Source organism: Phyllostomus discolor, chromosome 13 (genome assembly GCF_004126475.2).
Source record: "Phyllostomus discolor isolate MPI-MPIP mPhyDis1 chromosome 13, mPhyDis1.pri.v3, whole genome shotgun sequence".
NCBI lineage: Eukaryota > Metazoa > Chordata > Mammalia > Chiroptera > Phyllostomidae > Phyllostomus > Phyllostomus discolor.
Genome location: NC_040915.2, coordinates 69,021,746 through 69,044,773, shown reverse-complemented (window position 1 = coordinate 69,044,773; position 23,028 = coordinate 69,021,746). Strand labels below are relative to the sequence as shown.

Here is a 23,028-nt window from a genome sequence, read left to right as displayed (position 1 = left end):
AGCCTCTCGTGGGCCATCCTATCAGGAGGTGCCGGGCTGGGGGATTTCCAAGGGTTCAGGCCACACTGGGAAGGGTAAGGCAGGGCCAGGACAGCTCCCCTGCCACCCGCGTTCTTGCCACTTGTGGTCCCAGGCTGTCCCTCACTTCCCACCCAGAACCTCAGGCTAGGGCAGAGGACACCCAGACAAAGTGTTCCATTTTCCCAAAAGAAAAGCCTGGCTCAGGGCTGGTAGCCCTGCCAGCCTCTAGCGTTCCTTCCTTTCTCGGCCACCAGGGGGCAGCCGGGGTATTACTTATACAGTTCATCTGCCAGCAGTTGCTCTTCCTGAAGGATATGCACATGCAAAATTAAAACTAATTAATTGCATTTAAAAAGAACTAAATAAGTAAAATTTTCCTTGTAGTGCTCATGAGTGGTCTAAAAATGCTAAGGAAACACGTCTAAGACATACTGGGGTCCTCAAGCTTTTTAGATGGGGGGAGGCCATCTCAGATGGTAATTGCACATCTGCCATTGGTCTGTGAGAGGGGGGCCTTATTTTCTGGTCCCAAATAGTGTCACATGGTCTGACAGCAGGGCCCACGATGTAGCTGTCACACCGCGGGAAGTAGTTGCTATCTTCTATTGGTGGAGCACAAGCTCCACCCACCCCAGGAGAAGCAATACTGAGTTCAGCTCAAATATGGATTGTGCGGGCTCTTGCTATCGGCGGGGTACTGGGGATGCAAAGGAAAGTAATCCAGTCGCTGGGGAACAGTGGAGCCGGTGAGAGGTGCCCACGCCACACCAGGGAAGCCCCAAGAGGAACAAGTGCGAGGGAGGTGCCAGACACTAGCCCTGCCAGGGGCTTCGGAGCTCAACTCACAGACTTCTCCTGTAGAAAATGCATTCCACATTTTAATGGAATTTAAAAGCTTTAAAAATAATCATTAGCATTCCAGTTTCCGATTTAATGATGTGAGCTACCCACCCTTCCAACCCTACCTGTGTGGTCAGCTTTGCAAACTGTTTTATGGAAATGCTGCTAGGAGCAAGGGGAGGGAGTGCAGGGCAGGCTGCTCCCGTACCCCACTCCTGCCGCCTCCCTGTTGGGCGTCCTCACGGTGTAAGGAGACGCCTTTCTTAGTTCACCCCAAAGCCAGAAGCTTGCTAGCAGCTCTGGAGGCGGGAGGAGCGCAGGTGCGCCCTCCAGTGGCCGTCCTCCGAATCTGCAGGCTCAGCAGTCCCCACTACACCTGCAGGCTCGCCTATCCAGACCTGCCAACTTGGGGGCCAAGCACGTCGCACCCCTCTGGGGTTTATTAGCCTGCTGTAATGTCAGTGCAGTAATAGCCCCGGGGAAGCCATTACACCACTATTTCCATCCAGAAGAGGGCTATTCCATCAACTGCTCCAGAGGCCTGCTTGGTAAATGAGTTTTCTTTTTAAAATAAGTTCACTTGATTGCTTTGCTAGAGCACATTCAGCACCAGCACTGGGGACGCATGCGAGCATGGGGCGGAAGGACACGTTGGGGGTGGGGCGCTGGGAATGGCTCAAGGATCGAGAGCAGGGGCCAGGAGTGGGCAGTTCACAACCTCCTGCCGCCCAATTCAGGGCACCCCTTTCCACCTGCGGCCCTTCGTCCCTCTGTCCCTGATGTTACTAAGGTGGAGCTGTTCGCTCCTTGAGAGGCGTCCTGGGCCATTCATCTCTGTGCCCACTCCCCTCACGCCCCTCCCCCCAGAGGTGCCTGACTGGTTTCACTGATGCTTGTGTAGCATTAATTCACACGTGAATTGCATTTGCGCAGTGCTGCAGTCACACTGAGGGAGACAGGGAACACAGAAGCCCCCACTCAGTGACCAGCCTGCTGAAGTGGTTGGGAGCAGAGGGCTCTGCCAGATCCTGGAAGGCCAGGTCCGGGCAGGGCGCACACTCTTGCCCTTCACTGCAGCCCTGATGCGCAACAGAGCAGGCCCGTGCCTTGCTGAGACTGGAGTTGAAGAGACAGACAGACACCTCCAGGGACAGAAACCCCACATTCAAACAATTGGGGTGGAGGGGACCGTGGGAGGGACAGGTGGTTCAGACCCTGTGCCCCCAGCGGGCCAGTGACTCCCTCTCTCTACCGCATTTCACGTTTCCCACGTTTCACACAGTTAACACTGCTACTGTCCGTGGAACATGGGTCAGTTAAATTGTGTGTTACTTTACAACAGTGCAGGAGGTCATGAAGAAGGGGCACATTGAGTCTGAGCTTCCAGGCCTGCAAATGCAGGTGGAGTCTCCTTCTCCCCTGAGTCCTCTCCCAGTGCAGCAGTGCGGGCTGACTGCACCGGCTTTGGAAGCAGTGGCTTGGCACCCAGCTCCATCCACTGCACCCCACACCAGGACCAGGGGCAGGCAGGGCAGGCCTGGCATGTAGCTGGTTCTAATTAGCATTTCAGACAGAGGGAGCATGCCCCAGCCTACAGCAAAGGGATTCTCAGAAGAAGAGAGAAATCATTTTCTACCTTTGAAAACATCAAAGGAAATTAGCCCATTCTCCTCTGTGCCTTTCAAACAGCCTCACTGTGGAGTGGCCCAGCCACCAGAGGTGCAGGGAGGGGTCTCAGGGTCAGATGGCCCTGAGCAAGTCCCCAGGCCTGGCCTCCTTGGGAACCAGGCCAGCTGAGTGGCTCCCTCCGGGTCTCCTATTGGGCCCCTGCTATTAAACCATTTATGCCTGCTTCCCCCCTCTCTGATGGTAAAATCTGGGGGGACAGGGCTGCGTCCAAATGGAAACATCCAGCACCCAGAGTGTCAGTGCCAGCATGACGCAACACTATCTCAGAGTTGAAAAAGGCTCTCTCCTTACCGTGAGTAGATCCCAAACGTTTCTGTATTAAGTGCCTTTTTCTAGACAGGTGAACAATGTCCATGATTACACGAAATTGTAATTCTAGTGCGTCAAGATTAGCACTAAATAAATAACCACACAAATATATAATATGTCAGGTTTTAGAAACAGCTAAGGAGACTGGTTAAAGCAAGGTAAGGAGAGAGGGTGCAATGGCAGGTTTTCTACTCTGGAGGGTGATGGAAAGCATTTGCAGTGAAGTGGCATTGGATGAGAGACCTGAAGGAAGTGTGGGAACCATCCGCTTGACAATGGGATGAGCAAGCCAGAAGGCAGGCAGGCAGGCGGCCGCGCCAGTGTCTGGGGCAAGTGTAGGTTTGGTGTAGGGGGAGGAGCCACAGGAGGTGGACATGGCTGCAGCCCAGGGCAGACAGGACGAGAACAGAGATGACGTCAGAGATGTATCAGCAACAGAACAAGCTGAACATGTGTCTAATGCTGGAAACCCAGGAGCTGCAGGCCTGCTGGCCCAGCCCTGCCTTCCGTGCCGGGTGCCTCCCATAGGTGCTGACTGGGGATTCCTTCTGCCCTGGCCACAGTGTCCCCGGAACAGGGTGTCTGGGGGCCTGAGAGTTGGGGTCACCTTGTCAAGTTCCCCAGCTGTGGGGCTGTGCTGATTCACCTCTAAAACACCATCCTGATCCCCTCCCTCCTCACAGGCCTGGGTAAGAATTAAATGAGACACCCGTGTCAAGGCCTGCCTCCTACCCACTATAGAAAGTTCTCTCCTGGGCTGAGCTTTCCGTTGAGATGGCCCCAGTTCCGGCCCCAGAGCGGCATCAGGCCCGTGGCTCCTTCTGGTCTCGGCCAACACTCTGATGACATCAGATTTTGCTAGTTCTCGGGAAAACTTGGTAACCCTCTGAAACTCGTGCCTGAGCTCCCCCACACCCAGGCTCAGGTCCCCTTTCCCACGTCAGTGCCTCACTTCCCTCTCTACACAGCTGGGGTCACAGAGTCCCAGAGAGATCCTGGCCTGTGACCCTCCCAAGTCACCACCAGGGCCGGGGTCCAATCCTCTGCTCCAGAAGCCTTCCTGGTCTCCAGGAGCCTGCGGTGTTGCAATGGGGGTCCTCAGAGATGAGAGACAGGAGGCAGGCGGAGCTCCCCCCTGGGGAGGCCCCACTGTTTACCGTCAGCATACAGAGCGCCGGTGTGTGGGCCAGAGGACAGAGACTGGCTGGGACAGTGCTTGTGAGTGGGCGCCACCCCCAACCTCCTGCCCCCTCCTAACCCCTGGCGCAGCAGGTGAGGCCATGGGGAGGGGCTGCCACCAACCGCTCAGAAGTCTGTGGGGAGAGGTTTCCCCGGGGGAACAGCAGGCTGTGTTGGCCCAGGAAGCCTGGGGACAACCATTCTTCTCAGTTTCCAGGTTACAGTTCTGTGATCCTTGGGTCACGGCTGGTCACCCAGCCAAAATGACCTTCCATGATCACTCTGGAAAGGTCTGTGGAGCCGAGTTGGCTGCCATCTCCACATCCCCCTGGCGATGGGCGCCCCCCCCCCCTTTCTTTATGCAGCGCTCAAACACGGCTCACCCCATCCTCACTACCAAATCCAGAGGAGAATATTCAGAAGTTTCTGACGGCAAAACCGCAACTGGGCCACGTTAACTCCAATGCTATTTCACTCGGCCAATAAGCCGCAGAGTTGCCATAGAACCCAGTCCTGTTGGGCTCCCAAGCAAGAGGAAGTTCATTCAGTCACGAGAACCTTCTCTTACCATGGCCAGCCCTTCCCATGCCCTCGGAGGATCCTTTCCTTATAACCACTTGGCACCAGTGCTAGGAAGATTGAGGGGATTTCCTTCATCAATTCACGTTCCAGCTGGCCATGGCGCCAGTTGCTGCTACCCTTTGGCAAGATGAGCCTTGGACACTATGAAATCCACCCTTCCCTACAGAACGGTGCTCCAGGGACACCCTCAACCCCCCGGGGCCCATTCACATGCAGCCTGGGTGTTTGCTTTAAGGCATGTGCCTAATCAGTGCTTTTTCAGCCTCTCTTGTTGATTCACTGCTTCCTAGGAGGGACACTCTCCAGGGTGCTCGAGAGCTGGGGTCATTCCACCCCCTCCCTTCGCACCTGGTACAGTGCCAGTGAGGACTCAGACAGATCCCCAGAAGCATCTTGAGCGTGCCTTCCTGTCTTACTAGAGGAGCAAAGACAAGGCGATGCCATCTTGTCAGGGAGCTGCCGGACCCAGAGATGCTGGGCTAGGGGAGACGTGGTTAGCATCTCCTCCTTTTGATTACCCAAAAAATGTGCAGAACTTTTGGTTGGATTTAGCAGGAGGGGAGGGAAGCTGTACTTTGAGAGGGGAAGTTCAGTTATAGTGGGGACTAAAAGCTTTGTGGATGATTGTGGGAGTTATTTACACCAGCAAAATGTCTAGAAAGTTCTATGCACCTGTGTCTTTACATGTGTGTGTGTGTGTGTGTGTGTGTGTGTGTGTATGAGAGAAGGAGGGAGACAGACAGAGACAAAAGCTGGTGTTGGGTATCTCTGACCTGGCTGTGCGTTTTTAAGTGTACTCTGCTTCCCAGGGCCGTCCCAGCTGGCAGGTAAGATGCACGGGGATCTGCGAGCTCAGCCGCCTTCTGCACAGACAGCACAGGCACTGTGTCTGCTTCAGGAGCAGAAGGAATCCAGCAGCCAAAGTGGAAGTGAGTCAGGAGCCGAAGAGCACGCTTCTGATGTGAGAGGTAGCCGATGTCACACAGAGCTATCAGAACATGATTGAACCTGAGTAACTCTTTGGCAGACTTCGAGAGCACTTTGCAGCAGAGATGTTCTCAGGATGGACTGAGAAGGAAGGACCCAATCGCCCCAATCAAGTCCCCAAGAGGAAGTCAGTAGCTGACAAGCCTCCTTCCTCCAGCCTGGCAGCGTTGACCTCAGTTGCCACCAGGGGGCGCAGTCCTGACCGCCACAACGGGGAAGAGGGGTGTCTGTGCCCTCCTGTCCTGCAGTCCTGTTCCTACGGCATGCAGCAGGGACAGACACTGCAGAGACCTGGCCACCGTCAGCCTTAGCATCCTACAGCTTCCAGACTGCCAAGTTAACAAAGCAAGAGCATGCACAGGAAGGACCTCCTGCTGGTCCCCCTGGTACTTGCAGAACAGCCCTAGAGGCAGAGATCCAAGTGCCTTAAACTGCAGTCGCTGTTTGATGTGCATAGGTCCTCAGATTAGGCTTCACAGCAGCCTTTGAGACTGGTATTACCCCATTTTCCAGGAGAGAAAATTGAGGCTGCTCAGATATATAGCATGCCAATAGCAGTGCATCCACGCCTCAGCCGCTGCAGAGAAGGATTTGAAACCAGGGAGCTGCTGAAGCAATGCAGCGTTTTGCCCAATGTCCTTCATGGCCGGAGTGATATCCCAGCAAAACTGCTGTCTGGGCCCTGGATGTGCTCTTTCCGGAGACAGCACCCGAGGCTGAGGAGATGGATGAGCTCAACCTATTTACATTTCATTAACCTTGATTCTCCAGCTCTCGTGTTCAAGGAGAGAAAACACGGACACAGGCACAGTTGCCCACAGAGGTGGATGTCGTTAGCATCCTCACTCCCCACCGACAGCCCAGACCCAGTGTCTTCCCTGATTCATTCCAATGAAAGCTTTGATGCCAATGTCATAAGTGAGTATGAGCCGGGGAGGGAAGGCCAGCTGACGTGGCAGCCAAGACAATTCGTGAAAACCACAGTGGGGTGGAGCTCGGGGTCCACATCACACTGCCAGCCAAAGGGCTCTGCTTCCCTGCCCAGGAGGGATTTCTGAGACTTGGTAAAATCTCCCCTGAACAGTGTATCATATGCAGGTCCTTCTCAAGCCACTTCACCTGGAGAATCCTGAACCCTAAGGTTTACCTTCCCGAGGCTGTGCTAAAAGAAAGGAGTTCATCAGAAGCACCTCTAGCCTTTTGCACTTCAACTCCCGCATCCGGTGCTTCCCTTGCCTGTTCCATGGTGGTTCTCAGATGTTGGCCTGTTTCGGGAGGAGCTGGGGGCCGGCCTTGTATTTCACAGAAGTTAGCATGTCTGTGCTGGAGCCCAAGACCTGGCGCTTCTTAGAACTTGGAGGTGATAATGATGCTGTAACAGTTTTACAGCATTTATTTCTACCTTGTTAGGGGAAACTAATGGCCCCAGAAGATGTCAGAAGAAATGGGAATATTGACACAGATAGGAGAAGAACAGCGCACTCAGTGGTACAGTATCAGTTCCATGGAAGGAGAGGTTGGCTGAGTTCCAGCACCCCTCTGCCTGAGCCATGGCCGCCACTGTCAGTCACGGCCTTCACCCTGTCGGTCCAGAATGCCACTGAAATGGACCGTTAGTGGCTAGCAAGGTGAAAACCCTTGCAATATTTGACCTACAATCTAGACTGCTGCATGCACCCTCTGCATTGCTCATCCCTTCACTCAAGCATGAAACTTGCCCTCTGACTTGGAGCATGAGGGGCCACCTGGACCCATGACCAAAAGAGGAGATGGAGGAAGAGCTGGAGGGACCATGCCTCAGTGTGAGAGGAAGCAGGGTCTGGTGACTTTCATGGGTGGGCTGTGCTCTCCGGGGCAGCTGGGGCCGGAGCTGGTGCAGAGCACACAAGCAGAGGGCAGTTGAGGACAGCCACTGTTCTCCTTGAGTACTTCCTCCAAAAATGGAATATTTCCCAATTTAAAAGCCATTATGTAACAGGGCACTTCAATAACTATGATAAAAGGATGTCAGGACAAGCTGTGTGCCTGCTGATGGGAGGGATTTGGGGAAAGTGGCCCCAGGGGCCCTGGAGTGGAGCTCCCTCCATGGGCAGAGGTGCAGGCTGGCCCTGGGAAGCTGGCAGTACTACAGCGTCATAAGGAGGGTCAGAGGTCAGAGGTCACAACTCAGTGATAGAGGGTGGATAGCCATGACAGCCCCTCTCCCCACTGTGAAAGAAACAGAAAATCAAAGGACTACTGTCACAGAAAAAGACAGAGAGAGAGAAGGAAAAGGAGAGATGTCTCTGTAGGAGTGTGATATGAAGGGATACCTGGACAGGTAAATGTCTAAGAATTCCAAATGCACCAGCCAGGACTTTCCTGGGAACACATGGGTGGGCCCAGGAGGCAGAGGAAGGAGGGAGGGGAAGGACATCCGTCTCCTGGGGCTTCCTCTTTCCGTGCCACGCTCACAGCAGACACAGCAGACCTTGCCCACAGACCCAGGTTGCCTCCGTGTGGAGCCGGAGCGGAAAATCCAGGGCAGCAGAGTTCTTCGAGACCCAGCCTGTCCTGGACGTGGGCTATGTCACAGCAAAGGGCACAGGGCCTGCGGAGTGAGCCACCCCACCCCTGCGAAAAAAGTCAGGCAGTTCACAGGCCAACGCAATGCCTGGTATTTGCTAGTTTGATGCCTGTTGTCAACCCATAAACCTTGAGGGAATAGTGACCCTGGTGAAGCCGGCGTAGGACAACAGGCGAATGCCTAGGGGTGCTCTGCAGAGAGCTCTCCAGGACACCTGAGTTCTCTGACCCCCTCCCGAGCCCTGGCCTGCGCCCCAGGCAGGGAAAGTGAGGGAGCGGACGCTTGTTACCAATGGCCCCCGAAGCTGCAGTGTTCATGAGTTCAGAGGTTTTAGACTCTCACCACTTTGCAAAATCCATAAATAAATGAAACTGAGGAAGTCATCAAGTGAAGTGCAGAGCCAGGCCTCACTAGCAGACGTCTGCACGTCCATGAGTGACTGAGGTCCTGCCTAAAGAGAGCCGGTGGTTTACAGGCTCACATGAACTCCTGTTTTAGGAGCTGCTGCTGACCAGCTCTGTGTCGCTGGGGAACGAATGGGGAAGAGTGGAAAGAACACGGTCACACACATGCACACACTGCAGGGCCTCTGTAGGGGTTGGAAATTTGCTTCCTGATCCTGCTGTTTTCTGAGTTTGTGACTGAGTGAGTAACACAATCTGAAACTCTGCACCTTCTCGGAGACGTAATAAGAACTTTCAGAATTATTATCAACACTTGGACTTCTCCTGACAAAGCACTTGACCCTCAGTAAATGCTTAATAAGCTGTGACCATTGCTAGTGCTAGAGCCTGTGGACATGCGTGCCGAGGGGAGGTGCATCGGCACCCCGAGAGGCACCATGTCCAGCGGCACAACCAGCAGTCACCCTGGTCACGCCCCTTTCGTTTCTCTCCACAGCATTTTGCAGACATTCTGATCTCGCTGTGCTATTCTAGCTTCAGGCTGCCTCCCTGGCATATTAATAATAAATTATAATACATTGCAGTGGTCTAGCACTTTGCTATCTAGTTTACTAAGCACTTTTACCTACAATCTGCCACTCGACTCTCACCGCTGCCACGAGGATCCCTCACGTAGAGATGAGGAAGCTGGGGATGGGCAGGGGCTCAAGGAGGCAAACCCAGGTGGCAGAACAGAAGGCCTGGGCCATCCTGGCTGTCCCTGCTGTCTCCATCCCCAGGCAAGCTGGCCAGCAGGCCAGGGCTCTGGGACTCATGGCCACAGTGAGATTTTCTTCTCTGCTGTTAATTCTTCCTGGATGTTTTGTGCCAGACATGGATGGTGACTTCAGCAGCGTGTGAGAAGCACCAGCACCACCAAACAGCCTGTCTGCAGCCCTCACCAATGCCACCGTCAGGAAAGGCCAAGGCCAAGGCTAAGGAACTGTGGCAGACACAGAAGTCCACCAGAGGGTGACAGGTGAGGGCAGCCAAGTGAGCTGGGTCAGGGAATATTTGTCCGATGAGGGAGCTGGAGAGGATAGCGTCACAGCTCTGCTGAATTCCCTGGAACTTACATCATCGCGTTGTTGTTACCTGAGAAAATTTCTTAGAACACACATGGCAAGTGCGGGTCAAAGCTGCTGGGTGTGCTCTTCTTGTCACAGTTTGAAAGTTTGAAATTTTTCGAGAAAAGAAAATGTACCCTGCAAGACTTCTTGTGCAAACACATCTCTCCAATAACTAGTATGGTGCTTGAAGGCCCGTCCTAAAAGTTTAATTATAGAAGTCCATATGATATGGAGTCTTAAAGGTCATCTAATTAAATCTTCTCTCTTCTAATTGCCCCTTCCTTTGTATGCATGAGCACATGCATGCAGTTTCACACACATGCAGAACCACACACACGCAGAAACACACACACAGAACCACACATGCACAGAACCACACACATGCAGAAACACACACATGCAGAAACACATACATGCAGAAACACACACACACCGGCACACACACCTTCACACACACCTGCACACACATTTCCAGTGCTAAAAAACTTCAAAGTAAAAGAAAAAACTTTACCCCGTTGATCACCTCAAACCTTCACATTTACTCTATGCTGAGTGTGTGGTTCCCCCGAAATGAGGCCCATTGGTTCTCCTTCACCTGATCACACAGAAAACATCTTGTCCCTTTCCTACCCACCAGCACTTAAATATGTGAAAGCAGTTGGGTTCGTAATCTCCTGTTTTTGCCATCTCCTTCCATGCGTACACGTATTTCAGAGCCAGGTGCACCTCTGCGACTTCTCATAGTCTCCTGTCAAACCTCAAATTCTTTGGAAGAGAAAGCCCAGGGTTGAAATCCAAGGTTTTTATTTCAAAATTTGGCTGCCAGTCCTCTCAGACAGGGTGGTATAAACCAGCGTGGTTATGTTCTGAGAGTCACATGGGTGGGCGAGTTTCTCTGTCGAGCCCCCCACCTGCCCAGCGCCACGTACTGAAGCCATGAAAGCCCCCACCCCCACCTCAGGCTGCATGTGCGGCCCAGTTCCTGCTCCTCCAGGGAGCAGGCAGCCAGCTGTCTGAGCGCCTCCCCTCCTCCCGGGACAGGGCCGTTATTTCAGTGCTCAGACTAGCACCCCACACCAAAGCTCGAGTCGCCTTACAGGAGAGGCCCCACATGGAATGTGGGCGGAAGCAGCAGGGTGGGGCAAGGGTGGTTATGAGAAGTGCATGGGCTTCGGAGCCAGAGCTGGGCGTCAGTTTTGTCTCCTGCACAGTCTGAGCTATGAGAACTGAAGAAGCCACTCGGCCTCCCCAAGCTGTGTTGTCCTAATCTGTGAAAAGGATACACTGCTATGTCCCCTCTAGGACTGTAGCAAAAAGTAGGAGAAATAAATGCAAAACTACAAGGGCCTTAGTAGGCACTCAACAAGTACCAATTATTTATCGATGTGACCGTCATTCCAGAAAGGTTACAATAATGCTTTTTGGCAAAAGGTCTACTCTGTTTTCGGCTATGTAAGAAATAAGCTAATTATAATAATAACATCAGTGAAATCACATCAGAGTCAGTAATAGGAATTTAAAAACGTGTTGGGAAAACAACCCAAGCTCTGCTGGGATGGAGCCAAGACAACCAGTCGGCAAACTGCGGCCAACAGATGAGCTGCTCCGCTGTTTAATACACTTAATAAAACAGTGCATCTTCCTGAAATTGCTGTCTTGCTAAACAGAAATATCCCAAGGGTTTAAACAGAAAAGATAAATGACTCTGTTAGTCTTACACAAGAACTGAAGCATTTATGAGAAGGAGTATCTGGAAGTCCACCCAGGACCAGGAGGGCGGTGGAGGTGGGGGGGCAATGAATGAGGGCCGAAGTCTGCTTCTGTGACTTAAATTTTTGAAAAAAAAAACCCCCAAAACAGAGACTTTGGTTACTTAAGGAAGGCTTACTGCAGAAAATGGTACCTTTTTTTTTATATGTTCAACAAGCTGGGGAGCTTTCTTTTCTGGCACTAAGTGGGTGAACTGACAAGGTTCAGATGAAGAGGAAACTAGGAGACCGACGAACTCTGAGCCCACGTTTTGATTCCCAGTTCAGAGCTCAGCATGCCATCTGCTCACAGCCCTCTGTGGGTCCGCACAGCGCAGCTAGAGTGAGCTGAGACCCGGTAAGCTACATCCCCAGGGGAAGGCTTTCTCTCTCACCAGTTTCAGGAAGCATCGTTATGAATAACCACACAGGGAAGTCAGGCTTAGTCATAACAAGGACAATGTTCTTGTAACAGCAAATAAGAACAATAGGGCTGGTTCTGTTACACTGAGCTAACGCCAGGTTCATTGGAGCTATTGAAAGATTACAACAATGGCACGGGACGAGTTTAAATGCAAAGCACAAATCCCGTACAGACTTTCCCCACCATACTGAAGTCAATGATTGGCCAGATCTTGGATGCCTCAGCCTTCCTTAAGCTCTGCTGAGACTTGAAAGTCTATCCCGGCTGGAAGGAGCCAGACATGCGACCATTTTAAGTGTATCATTTTGCAGGTGATTAAACTGAGACCCACAAAAGCTACGCAGTCACAAAAACCAAACCAACCTCTTGGATTGCGTTTTATTCCTACTATATCTACCTCTCCTCCTCTAGAATGCCCTCGAGCCCTAAGAGTGATGACATAGGGCTACTTTTAAGAACTGCTCTCTTCAGTCAGCTCTAAGGCACCTTCTGGTTTTAACTCGGGAAAACGAAGGTGGGATGTGGCACTATTTCTAACGGCCGCGAGAGGGCGCCAGTACCCCGTGCTAGAACCCTTCTTCCAGCCTACCTGATAGGCGGTACAGACTGTGTATATTTATTTCCAATGAGGTCAGGAGTATCAAGGTTGTAAAATAATATATTTTCACTTGTTTTCTCCCTACATCTCAGACATACCTTTTCTGAAGTCAATTATCTCCCCGAGACCATGTTCTCCCCACCCCCTTCCGCTTTGCGCTGCCTTTCAACACATCCGAGTCTGCCACCAACAGACTGAGAAATAAGGGTTGGGGGAGGCCAAAAGCAACTTCTTTCCCCGACTGGAGATATCAAATCCCCGTTTCCCTGTTCTGGCATTTTGTTTTGAAAGGAAGTCTGCAAACATAATGCCTCTGTTCTCCAGCCCCAGCGGGGAGCGCAGAGAGGAGGCAAGGCTTAGGTGGCGCTGTCACGGGAGGTGCATGGGATCTGCTGGGAACCCCTCCCCCACATGAGTCCTTCCCATGCCTTTACTCTATCAGTTCCCGACAGAGGGAAAATCTAGGGCAGTGGGCGGACACCCCAAAACGGCCGTGTCCATATCCGGGCTGAAATGGAGGCTTTGTCCGCAGCTGGGTGACCAGGACGGTGAGGGGCAGGAAGAAAGAACACGCACCATCGCACTATACAGACACATGCGGTGGAGACGCAGCTCTCGCAAAGTACGGATCTTCAGCCTGAGTTGCAGGTGTCGCCAAACCTCCTGTGCACAGGAGGCTCCCGGCTCCCCTGTGTCCTCTCAGACAGGCATCCTCACAGGTCAGAAGCAGGGGGCCAGTGGGCCACCTGCCGACCCCACCTGCTGGGCCAGGAGCTCTCAGCCCGCCCTGAGCCTGCTGTCCCTGGGACTGACGGCAGGCAGCCACAGCTAGTGGGCAGCCAGGAGCGTGGAGGAGTCACCTTCCGGCCTCATCTCTACCCTCACAGTTAACCACCAGAAATTTCTGACCCTCTGGCCCTTCCCAGCCCACTTGTCTGTCTAGATCTATTTTTATACTTTTAGGCTTCAGACAAATAACACAGCAGCTTCTTATCCTAAAGCGTGGTGACCTTCTCGATTCTAAGGAATGTGTGTATCACAAGGGTTACTTTGAGGGTTGAGAAAAAGAGATGGGGACAGTCCACGGGTGTTTCAATCCCATAAGCCTCTGTGAATCCCCTACTCTGAACCAGGGAAATGGGGACCTAGGTAGCATCCCCTCCCTTCCCTAGATGCACCAGTAACTCCTGGTGAAAGAAGGTACGTACCCACACTGCCACGCAACTGATGTCGTCCTAGCACTGTGGGAGCAGGATCGGGGGTGGGGCGAACTGGGTTTGAAAGATGGATGGGAAGTGGCCAGTTGGCAGAGAAGGAACAGGAAAGGAGCCCTAGGAAGCCCAGACAGCCAGAATGAAGACTTGGTGCAGCCAGGGTCCTGGTGCCCGAGGTGGTAGGGGACGCATGCTCTCTGGGCTGTGCCCAGTCACATCCCCTGCCTGGGTCCTGAAGGCATTGGGAGCGGGTTCTACTTTAAGGCCTCCCAGAAAGAGCCCGGAGGGAGAGCAAGGGTGAGAAGGAGGGTGATGGTCTCACGGGTGCCCAACCTTTTGCCATCCTGGACTACCCTGGAAGAAGACTTGCCTTGGGCCACATATTAACTACATTTCAAAATGTAATTACAAAAAAACCTCATAATGTTTTAAGTAAATCTATGGTTTTGTGTTGGGCTGCATTCTTAGCCATCCAGGACTTCAGGCAGCCCGAAGGCCGAGGTTGCACAGCCTGGCGAGGAAGAAAGACAGCAGTGAGAAAGGACCAGGTGAAGAGTAAGAGAAGGACAGGATGGGCGCGGCTGGGTTGGGGGAGTCAGATAAGGGGAAGCTGAGAGGGAGGGCGCTGAGGCACTGGGGGCCCCAGGGGTCTTCTGGGTGTCCTGCGCCCTGGGCATGGAGCATCCAGCCACCTACACAACTTCTCAGGGAGAGACCTGAGGCGGGAGCCGTGATGTCCAAAGTGAGGTTCCCCCATCCCCTACCACGTGACTCGGCCTTACTCAGCAACATCTAATGACCTGCTGCATCCCACATGGCTCAGGCACCCAACATCCTTATGTCTCCTCTGGGAAAAGCCGAAGGCCGAGTGGGGTGGAAAAGCAGGCAGAGACAGTGAGCTGTGCCCCGGGGCAGCTGTGTCCATGCGAGGCCACCTCCCTGACCTGGCAGATCCCCAACCTCTCTGGCACCAGAGACCAGCTTCGTGGAAGACAGTTTTTCCATAGACGGGGTGTGGGGGGACAGGAGGCGGAACTCTCAAAGAATGGATTTTAAATTTTCTCACCACACACACAGAAGAAAACAGTAACTGTGTGGGGTGAGGAATCTGTTACGGAGCTTGATTGTGGTGGTGATTTCACAGTGCATTCAGATAGCAATCAAATCACCACAGTGTACACCTTAAACACACACAATTTAATTTGTGAATTACACCTCGATAAAGCTTTAAAAACCCATCTCACTGAGCCCCTGAAGCAGTGAGAGATGAGTGGGCTGGGAAGGAGAGGCAGACCCAGCGGTGGCCCTTTTCCGGCCTTGGCCTGGGCTCTGTCTCTGGGCCTCCTGCAGCCCCGCGTGCAACCTCCGTTCTACCTGGATGGTGACCGAGCTGACGGGGAGGCGGCCCAGACCCAGCTGAGCCACCTTCCCACAGCACCCCAAAATGTGTAGGGGGGAAACAAGGCTGCAGAGTAACTAATGCAGGCATTTTTTTCTTTGGCTAAAAAATAAATAAACAAAAATTAAAGGAAAAAAGATTTTAGCAGCAGGTTTTCCCTTTCTTTCTGTTTTTCTTTTTTCGTCTATTTGGTTCAATCTGCTTAAAACCCAAGAGCCCAGTTTTGCCCTAAGGGAAGACGTTGGGTGAGCGCTGCCCATTTCCCGAGAACGATGCTGCCCAATGCGATCGCTTAATGGGGAATACATTTTAATAGCCTACAAATGAGAAGTCAGAGACAATTAAAATTCATTCCCGATTAATTGTGTCTTTCTTCTTTCATTAGGAAGAGTTGCCAGTCAGTTAACAACAAAGTCTTAAGAAAGAAATCAGCCAGCAGCCCTGCTCCCATCACGGGCCACCTGGAAGGGAGGAGGCTGCACCGTGTCAGCCGCTCCAGCTCCGGCTCCCCAGCCTTCTGCTGGGACTTCTCCCGCCCTCGGGGCCACGGGAGGGCTCACGTCTCTAAGCAGTCCAGGAACCTCTGCGCTCTGAGCCATGAAGTCACGGACAAGTTTATTACCAGGATGCTGCCGAGTACTTTTTTTATAGTTTTTAATTCTGGTTTATTTACTCTCAGGAGTAATGGCCTCAGCAGCCACATTTATACTGATTCAGCCTTCTCCACTTTTGTTCTGAGGGAAGCCCTCCTCCTGCGCCTGGCCTTCCCTTCTGGGCTGCTGCCAGAATTCCAGGTAACAGGAAACAGCCCGACTGGGACGGAACCTGAGATCTGGGACTGGGAGGTTAGGACTGGCTGCCCCTGTGGATGCCCCCAAGTCCCACCTCCCATATCTGCACAGTTGGAACTGCCTTCAGTGACCCATGTGCCCGCCGGCTCCACAACCGTAACAGTACCTTAAATACGTATGCACACACGTGCCTGGCACTCTCTGAGCCCTTGGTAGCTGTCAAGTACCTTCTGTGCTCAACCTGACTTAATTCTCATAAACAACCCCCTTAAAGGACCCTCCACAATCACCGGTTCTCTGATGAAGAATCAGGTACTTTTCCAAGCACACAGACCCAGGATTTGAAATAGGCTGACTCCAGAGCCTGACCCCTTGGCCCGCTACTTCTTCCTCCTCCCTAGTTTTGATCTCTGACCCTCTTTTTAGGATGCTCGGGTTCCAGGCAGAAACTGTGACCTTCCCCCCTCTTTTGTCTCTTTTGTCAATGGAGAGAATGTTTCTGTTAAACTCCCTCACCTGGGTCTTCATGACCCAGAGTCTGTGGCTCTGAATGGCCTAGCTGGGGAGACAAGGGGGCAGCAGATTCCTGGGGGGTGGGGGCAGGGACTCAGTGCCTTCCTTCCTGGGACAACACCCCCGGGCAGGAGTTCCCAGTCTGCCTCCTGGGAAGTACAGAGAGACTAGACCCCGTCGCCTATTGCTGCCCCCACCAAGTCTCCCCGGGGGTTAGAGCTCTCGCTGAGCCTTTACTTTATTATTTTTATTGTTGTTTGAAATGCCTTGTAATAACTGGGATAGATTTCTTAGGAAGCCAAATAATGGGATGCATTTCCACCCTGGCTTTATAATTAATGTTTGCATCATTTATCTTTCGTGGAAAGATTATTCTGACTAACGAGGTTCTGGGCCACTAATTCATTACACTGCCTTGTCACTTCCTGCTCCTTCTTATTACCCAGAAATAGACTCATTAGTCAGAGTTCAATGACAGGGAGAAATTGTGTTCATTAATTTAATTCCCTCACTCACTCTGGGCCCCACATTGGTCCAAAATTGGGGATTAGAAGGGGAAAAATTTAGTTGTCTTCAGTCTTCGCTTCTGCCTCATTATACCTTCTACCTAACTCCTGTTCAGCCAGGCCCTGCCCTCTCTCAGCTCGAAGCTGAGCAGTAGGTGAGGCAACACAGCTCAGAATTTAGGCATCTGTAACATAATCAGCTTTGTTTTAACTTTGACTCTCAATCAGTGTTACTACCTGGGAATTCATAGGAATACCCAGGCATCCTTGACAGTAGATCAGTAGATGCTGTGGGGGATATATATCCTCACTCTATCTCTATCTCTATCTCTATCTCTATCTCTATCTCTATTATATATATATATATATATATATATATATATATATATAGTGTGTGTGTGTGTGTGTGTGTGTGTGCGTGTGTGTGTGTATGTATAGGTGGAGATACATATCCCCCCCAAGTCTGCCCAAAGTCCAACCAGAACACAAAGTGATGTGATACGGAATCAGAGCCCAGGCTCTGGAGCCAAACAGACAAGAGTGTGCATGCCGCCCCTTCTCCTGTGAGCCTCATGTGTCCTCCCAGAGATGTTTCATCTCTCTGAACTGCAGGTTCTCCCCCCAGAACAGGAATGACTGCAGCAATCTCCTGTTATTGTGAGATCCAGCTAGATGAGGCACCAGAAGTGGTTCGCAGAGTGCGCTACGTCCATGAGAACCGGGAAGACAGTCACACTTGGGGCTGAAGTAGTCAAACATCATGCAGCGAGAAGAGGGAATATCTCCAAGGCAGGGGCTTCTAAGCCTGGCTGTGCATGGAAACTCCTGAGGGTGCCCAGGCTCCCTCCCCCCTCGCCCCCCTGCCCTCAGACTGTTGCGTGGAAATCTCTGGGCAAGGCCTAAGTGTTTTTAAAAGCTCCCCCAGTGGTTCTAAGGAGAGGTCGGGGTTGAGAACCACTCAGCCTCTGGAGGTCTGTGCTGTGTACTTTGGACTTGGGTCAATCATAGAGAGCAGCCTAGCCGCGTCCTTTCTGAAAGGACTGCCCACAGGGGTCTCCTGCTGGTTCGTCCCCATTCTGGGAAGGAGCTCACAGCTATGGGACAGGGAAATTTCCCTGGTCCTTCGTGAGCAGGATTAGTCCCTACACGGTCCCATGTCCACAGCAGAGCACGAGGAGCAAAAGTAACTCCATGGCCCTGGCCAGGTGGCTCAGCTGGTTGGAACATTGTCCTGAATACCACATGGTCACAGGTTTGATTCCCAGTCAGGGCACACACCTAAGTTGTGGGTTCAGTTCCCATCAGGGCATGTATGGGATGCAAGCTCTCTCTCCCTCTCTGTCTCTCTGTGCCTGCCCCCACCCGCTTCCTCTCTCTCTCTCTTTCAAATCAATAAAAGCATATCCTCAAGTGAGAATTAAAAAAAAGTAGCTCCAGGGCCTGCTGTCATGGGGCTGCCAGTCTGTGGGGAGCTGGGATCAAATCAGCAGCAAATGCTTAGAAGCAGCTCAAAACAAAGGCACTGAGGGAAGAGGGCTCACCCAGGGTCATGGCTCAGGTGAGGGACCAGGGATGTTCTCCCAAGGAAGTTCTTGGGTTGAGTTATAAAGAAGCCTTGAGGCCCTGGCTGGTGTAGCTCAGTGGATTGAGTGCAGGCCTGTGAGCCAAAGCATCACTGGTTTGATTCCCAGTCAGGGCACATGCCTGGGTTGCAGGCCATATCCCCAGTATGGGGTGTGCTAGAGGCAACCACACATGGATGTTTCACTCCCTCTCTTTCTCCCTCCCTTCCCCATCTCTTTAAAATAAGTAAATAAAATCTTTTTAAAAAGAAGCCTTGAGTCACCCAGGTAAAGAGAGAGCAGAGGTGATTTTGAGGCAGAAGGACCCAAGAGCAGTGCGAAGACCACATGGCTGAAGCGAGGAGAATACAGGAAAGAGATGGGCTGGGGTGCAGCCAAGACTGGAGCCTACAGAGCCTTGTGGACCTGGGTGAGTATCTGTGTCCTTCTCTGTAAGGGCAAAACGAAGGTCACAGATGAAGGAATTTTATGTGGGACAAAGAGGTGGATGTCAGGATGGAAGAAGCCAACCCTCCAGCCCACTTACTTCCTAGCACTAGGGTCCTGAGAGCCCAGGCGATGGTACAATGTGAGGGAGCAGCCAAAGTGCTTCCCCAGCCCCAGCTGAAGTCCTCACATAGCCCCTTATGGAAATGTATTGTGGCCCCCAACATGGTCACTAACAGGTGGGTTGTACCCCTCAGATATGCTGCAGCAGAAAAACTCCAGGAGCCTGTGCTCTAGGCCTTTACCCACCAGGAAATGGATCAGCAGCTCAGGGTCCAGAAATGCTGACAGCAGCAGCCTCTGGGAAGGCACACCCTCCTGCAGGTTCAGTTGGTCAGTGGGAATTCTGGTGTGCCCATCGTCGGTGTGTGTGTGGCTCTGGGAGTCTGTCACCAGGAGCCTGGCCATGTCTGACGCACTGATTCTGTCTGTGGACCCAAGAGCTGAAGACGGTGTCCTTGGGGAGCACGAAATGGGTGTGAGTCATCCAGACCTTCCCGATCTCAGCCAGCCTCTGCCTGGAGACAGAGCCCTCCCTCACCTCGGGATGTCAGAGTTGTGTGTTCACTGAGTATGTGTCTTCGTTCTGAGATCCACCCTTTTGGAAGGAGTGTGCCGTCGGCAAGGTTCCGTGACCAAGAACATCATGAAATTGGTAGAACACGTTTCCCCCCCTCTTTAATGTCTTATGTGTCTGTGGTGTGTTACATCACATTCTCTGTGATGTGAGTCATGATGAGTGAGTGATCCTTAAACTTAAAGTCGGGCTGCAGTTGTTTGCAGCTAAGTTTCATTTAAACAGAGGAACACCTGGAGATGGTGAGAGAGAGGGCCAGGCCAGGGAAGGGGGTATGGACTTCTGATGAGTGATGATGATCCAGCACCCTTCTCCCACCCAAGCAGGATGAACATGAAGAGTGGAAAGGTCGCGGTCCTTCATGCAGATCTTTGCCTGCAGGTGGATGAATCCCAAGTCTCAGGCAGAGTCCTGAGGACAGACTTGCTGCCTTCCAATACCAGGAGTCAAAAAGGCCAGATTAAATGAAGCTTCTCAGGTAAATATTTAGCATGATGCTTGGCACATACTAAAAAAGTCACAACATTTTATTTACAGCTGATTTTTATTTCTGTCACTATTGAGCACCGATTCTTACAATACTTGTTATTATCTCAATCATTCTCAAAAGAGCCCACTGTACAGATGAGAAGGTGAGGGTCACAGTGGTAACTTGCCAAAGGTCAAGCAGAATCTGGTGAAGAGATTTGACTTGTAAGTCTCCTTTCCACACCCACGGGCGCCTCGGCAAGTTGCAGACCCCAGGCTGAGTTTTGATGAGCTAGCTTATGCTGTGATGCGTTAGTCTGCTTGGCCTGCTGTAGCAAAGGACCACAGACTGGTGGGTTTGAACAACTCATTTCCTCAGAGTGTCGGAGGCTAGAAGTCCAAGATCAAGGTGTATGTGCAGTTGGCTTCATTCTGAAGCCTTCCTCCTCGGCTTGTAGACGGCCATGTTCCCCTGTGTCCTCTCACGGTCTTCTCTGTGTGTGCCTGGGTCCTAATCTCCTCTTCTCACTGGGGCACCAGTCAGACTGGAGGAAGAAGAGGGTCCACCTGTGTAACCTAATTCTACTTTAGTTACCCATTAAGGGCCCTGGTTTCAAACGCAGTCACATTCTGAGCAACTGGGGGCTAGGACTTCCACATACACATTTTGGAGGGGATACAAGTCAGCCCCATAACAGCAACCAAATGGTTTAGATAAAGCTCTGTGTGCCCCAAATATTTTCCACCCTGCAGTACAAAGAAGGCTTTTCTTCTGAATAGCCTGGCAAACATCACGATTCAGGTAGCTCATTCTAGAAAGGAGGTGCGGCAGGGATGAGCAAGACAAAACAGCCCTCCCCAGGTGTCAGTCTTTGAGGAGATCCCTTGTAATTTTCCCAAGGGATGGCCAGGGCTGGTGGTGGGGGGGGGGGGGCGATGGGGGTGAACACCACGGGCAGCACAGCAGCACTCAGGGAGGACTTTTCCTGCCTGCACCCGGTGCATCTGCCCGTGCCTGGTGTGCAGAGCAGTCGCGTGGGCTCTGTCCTCGGTGCCGCACAAACGCACGAAGGCTCTGCGTCAGCCACACCAGCTCCGAGGCCCTGCTGAGTGGCCCTGTCTCTTGTTCATCTCCTCTTCTCCCCGCCTGCCATCTGAGGTTACTAACCAGTGTGAGATGGCAGGCTCTTAAATCCTGCTGGAGCAAGAAAATGTGGGAATCCCAGAGAATGATGTCAGAGAGCAGTCGTTACCTTCCCACTACCTTCGTTCCATAACCTTTGGCCTTTGGGGATAATGAACTGCATCTCAAATCTGCTTGGTTTGTTTTGTTCTACCAAAGTGATCAAATTAACATACAGGAAGAGGAGACACAGGAATAAAAATGTGTAGCCTGTGTATCCGTTTGGTACCTGGCAGCTGGGTGGGGGTGGGGGGTGATCTCCTGAGCCCACGCGGTTCTGAGTGATTGGCAGGCTAATTTTGCTCTCCAGTCGGCCTGGTATTGAAAGGAAGTGAAGGCTCAGAAAGCTGCCAAGAACTGTTGCTTGCTTTTGGCAAAAATTCTAGATCTCATCAGAAAAATCAAGAACTAGGCTTAGAGATTTGGGGAGCAAGAGTGAAAGGAAGATTTTCAGGTAACAGTAATAAGTGAATTTTGTTAGAACATCCTTTCTTATGTATTATTCTCCTATTAAGCTCATGAAATAGTATTATACTTCCTATGGCTTTGTCATGATGTAAGAGGCTCAGAGGATTAAATAATTACCTAAGAGCACCCAGTGAATTAAGGACAGATGCAGACCTCAAACCCAATTTCTTCTAAGTCCGGGTCCAGTTCTTTTTCACCCACCTGCCCTGGCTCCTTTCAAAGCCTGTCCAGAGAGCATCCACATAGCCAAGAGTTCAGTTGATCTAAACAGCTAGAAAGGTGCAAGCCCAGCACAGCTTACAGACTTTCCTTCTCTGCCCCGCACCCCTCCCCCTGCTCCTCTGGGGCAGCATCGGCGGCACAGGTGGCATGCAAGCAGGCAAATTCATTGCCTGCTATGGGTATGATATCAGGGTAAAAGAGTTACAAGTCCAAATCTAGTATTCAAGGTCCAGTGACCTTGCATGAATTATCTCTATGAGACTTGATTTCTTTGTATGTATAAAGAGGATGATATAACCAACATCGTAGAATTGCTTTAAAAATAAAATATATGTGAATATGTGCACATGTGTATTGTTTAATGTGGTGTCTGAAACTCAGTAAAGGTTAGCTTTAAAGAGATGTAACAAAACAGTCCTTGCCTAAAGAGTGGGAACACCAGCAGCCCCCAAAGCAGGCTTTGCAAGGGTGGTGGGAGGCTGGGCCTGCTGTATAGCCTATGCTTCAGTCTTTGCCACCTCACACTCATAGCTGCTTCCTGAAACCCAAGGCCCCAGTGCCCAAGAGGCACAGATTCCGTCAGATGGCCTGGCCTCCTTCCAGGGCAGAACTGGTGAGAAAAGTCAAAGGATTGCGGAGGGCCACAGGACCCCAAGTAGAGAGCACAGAGAGAGGTGGATCGATGCTGGAGCCCACATGATTAACTATCCAACCCGGGGCACCGGGGCTGGGGAAGATCGATGCATTCCAGAACAAATGAAGACTGTGGTGGAGTCAAACACAGTGACGAGGCGAGGCGTTTGGTAAGACATGGGCACACGAAAGAGAACACATGGGTATCTCAGAAACAACTGCGAGAGGGCAGATCGGATTCTGAAAACGGTCTTTGCTTTTCATCACCTTTTAAAGGCAAAATCACAGCTTTGTGTGTTTGCATTTAAAAATATGCATTTGTGTGTGTGAGGACATGGGCGTATTGGCGTGTTTTGCGATGGTTGTGTGTCTAAGTGCTACTCTCTTGCCCTCTTATTCCGCAGGGTGCAGCGATCCAGGGGAAGGTGTTGTTTATGAGGGAGGTGCAAATAGAATTGTGTTCTCATGTTCCTGAGAAGAGAACCACAGCATATTAAAACTATTCAAATAGATCTCATGCACTCATGTA

The 23,028-nt window shown here is 51.7% G+C and overlaps 1 protein-coding gene across 2 annotated transcripts in view; it reads right to left on the bottom strand.

The window, feature by feature from the left end:
- NTM (neurotrimin) overlaps positions 1-23,028 on the bottom strand; it is a 944,650-nt gene that overhangs the window by 639,258 nt on the left and 282,364 nt on the right. The gene's annotated exons all lie outside the window — the stretch shown is intronic.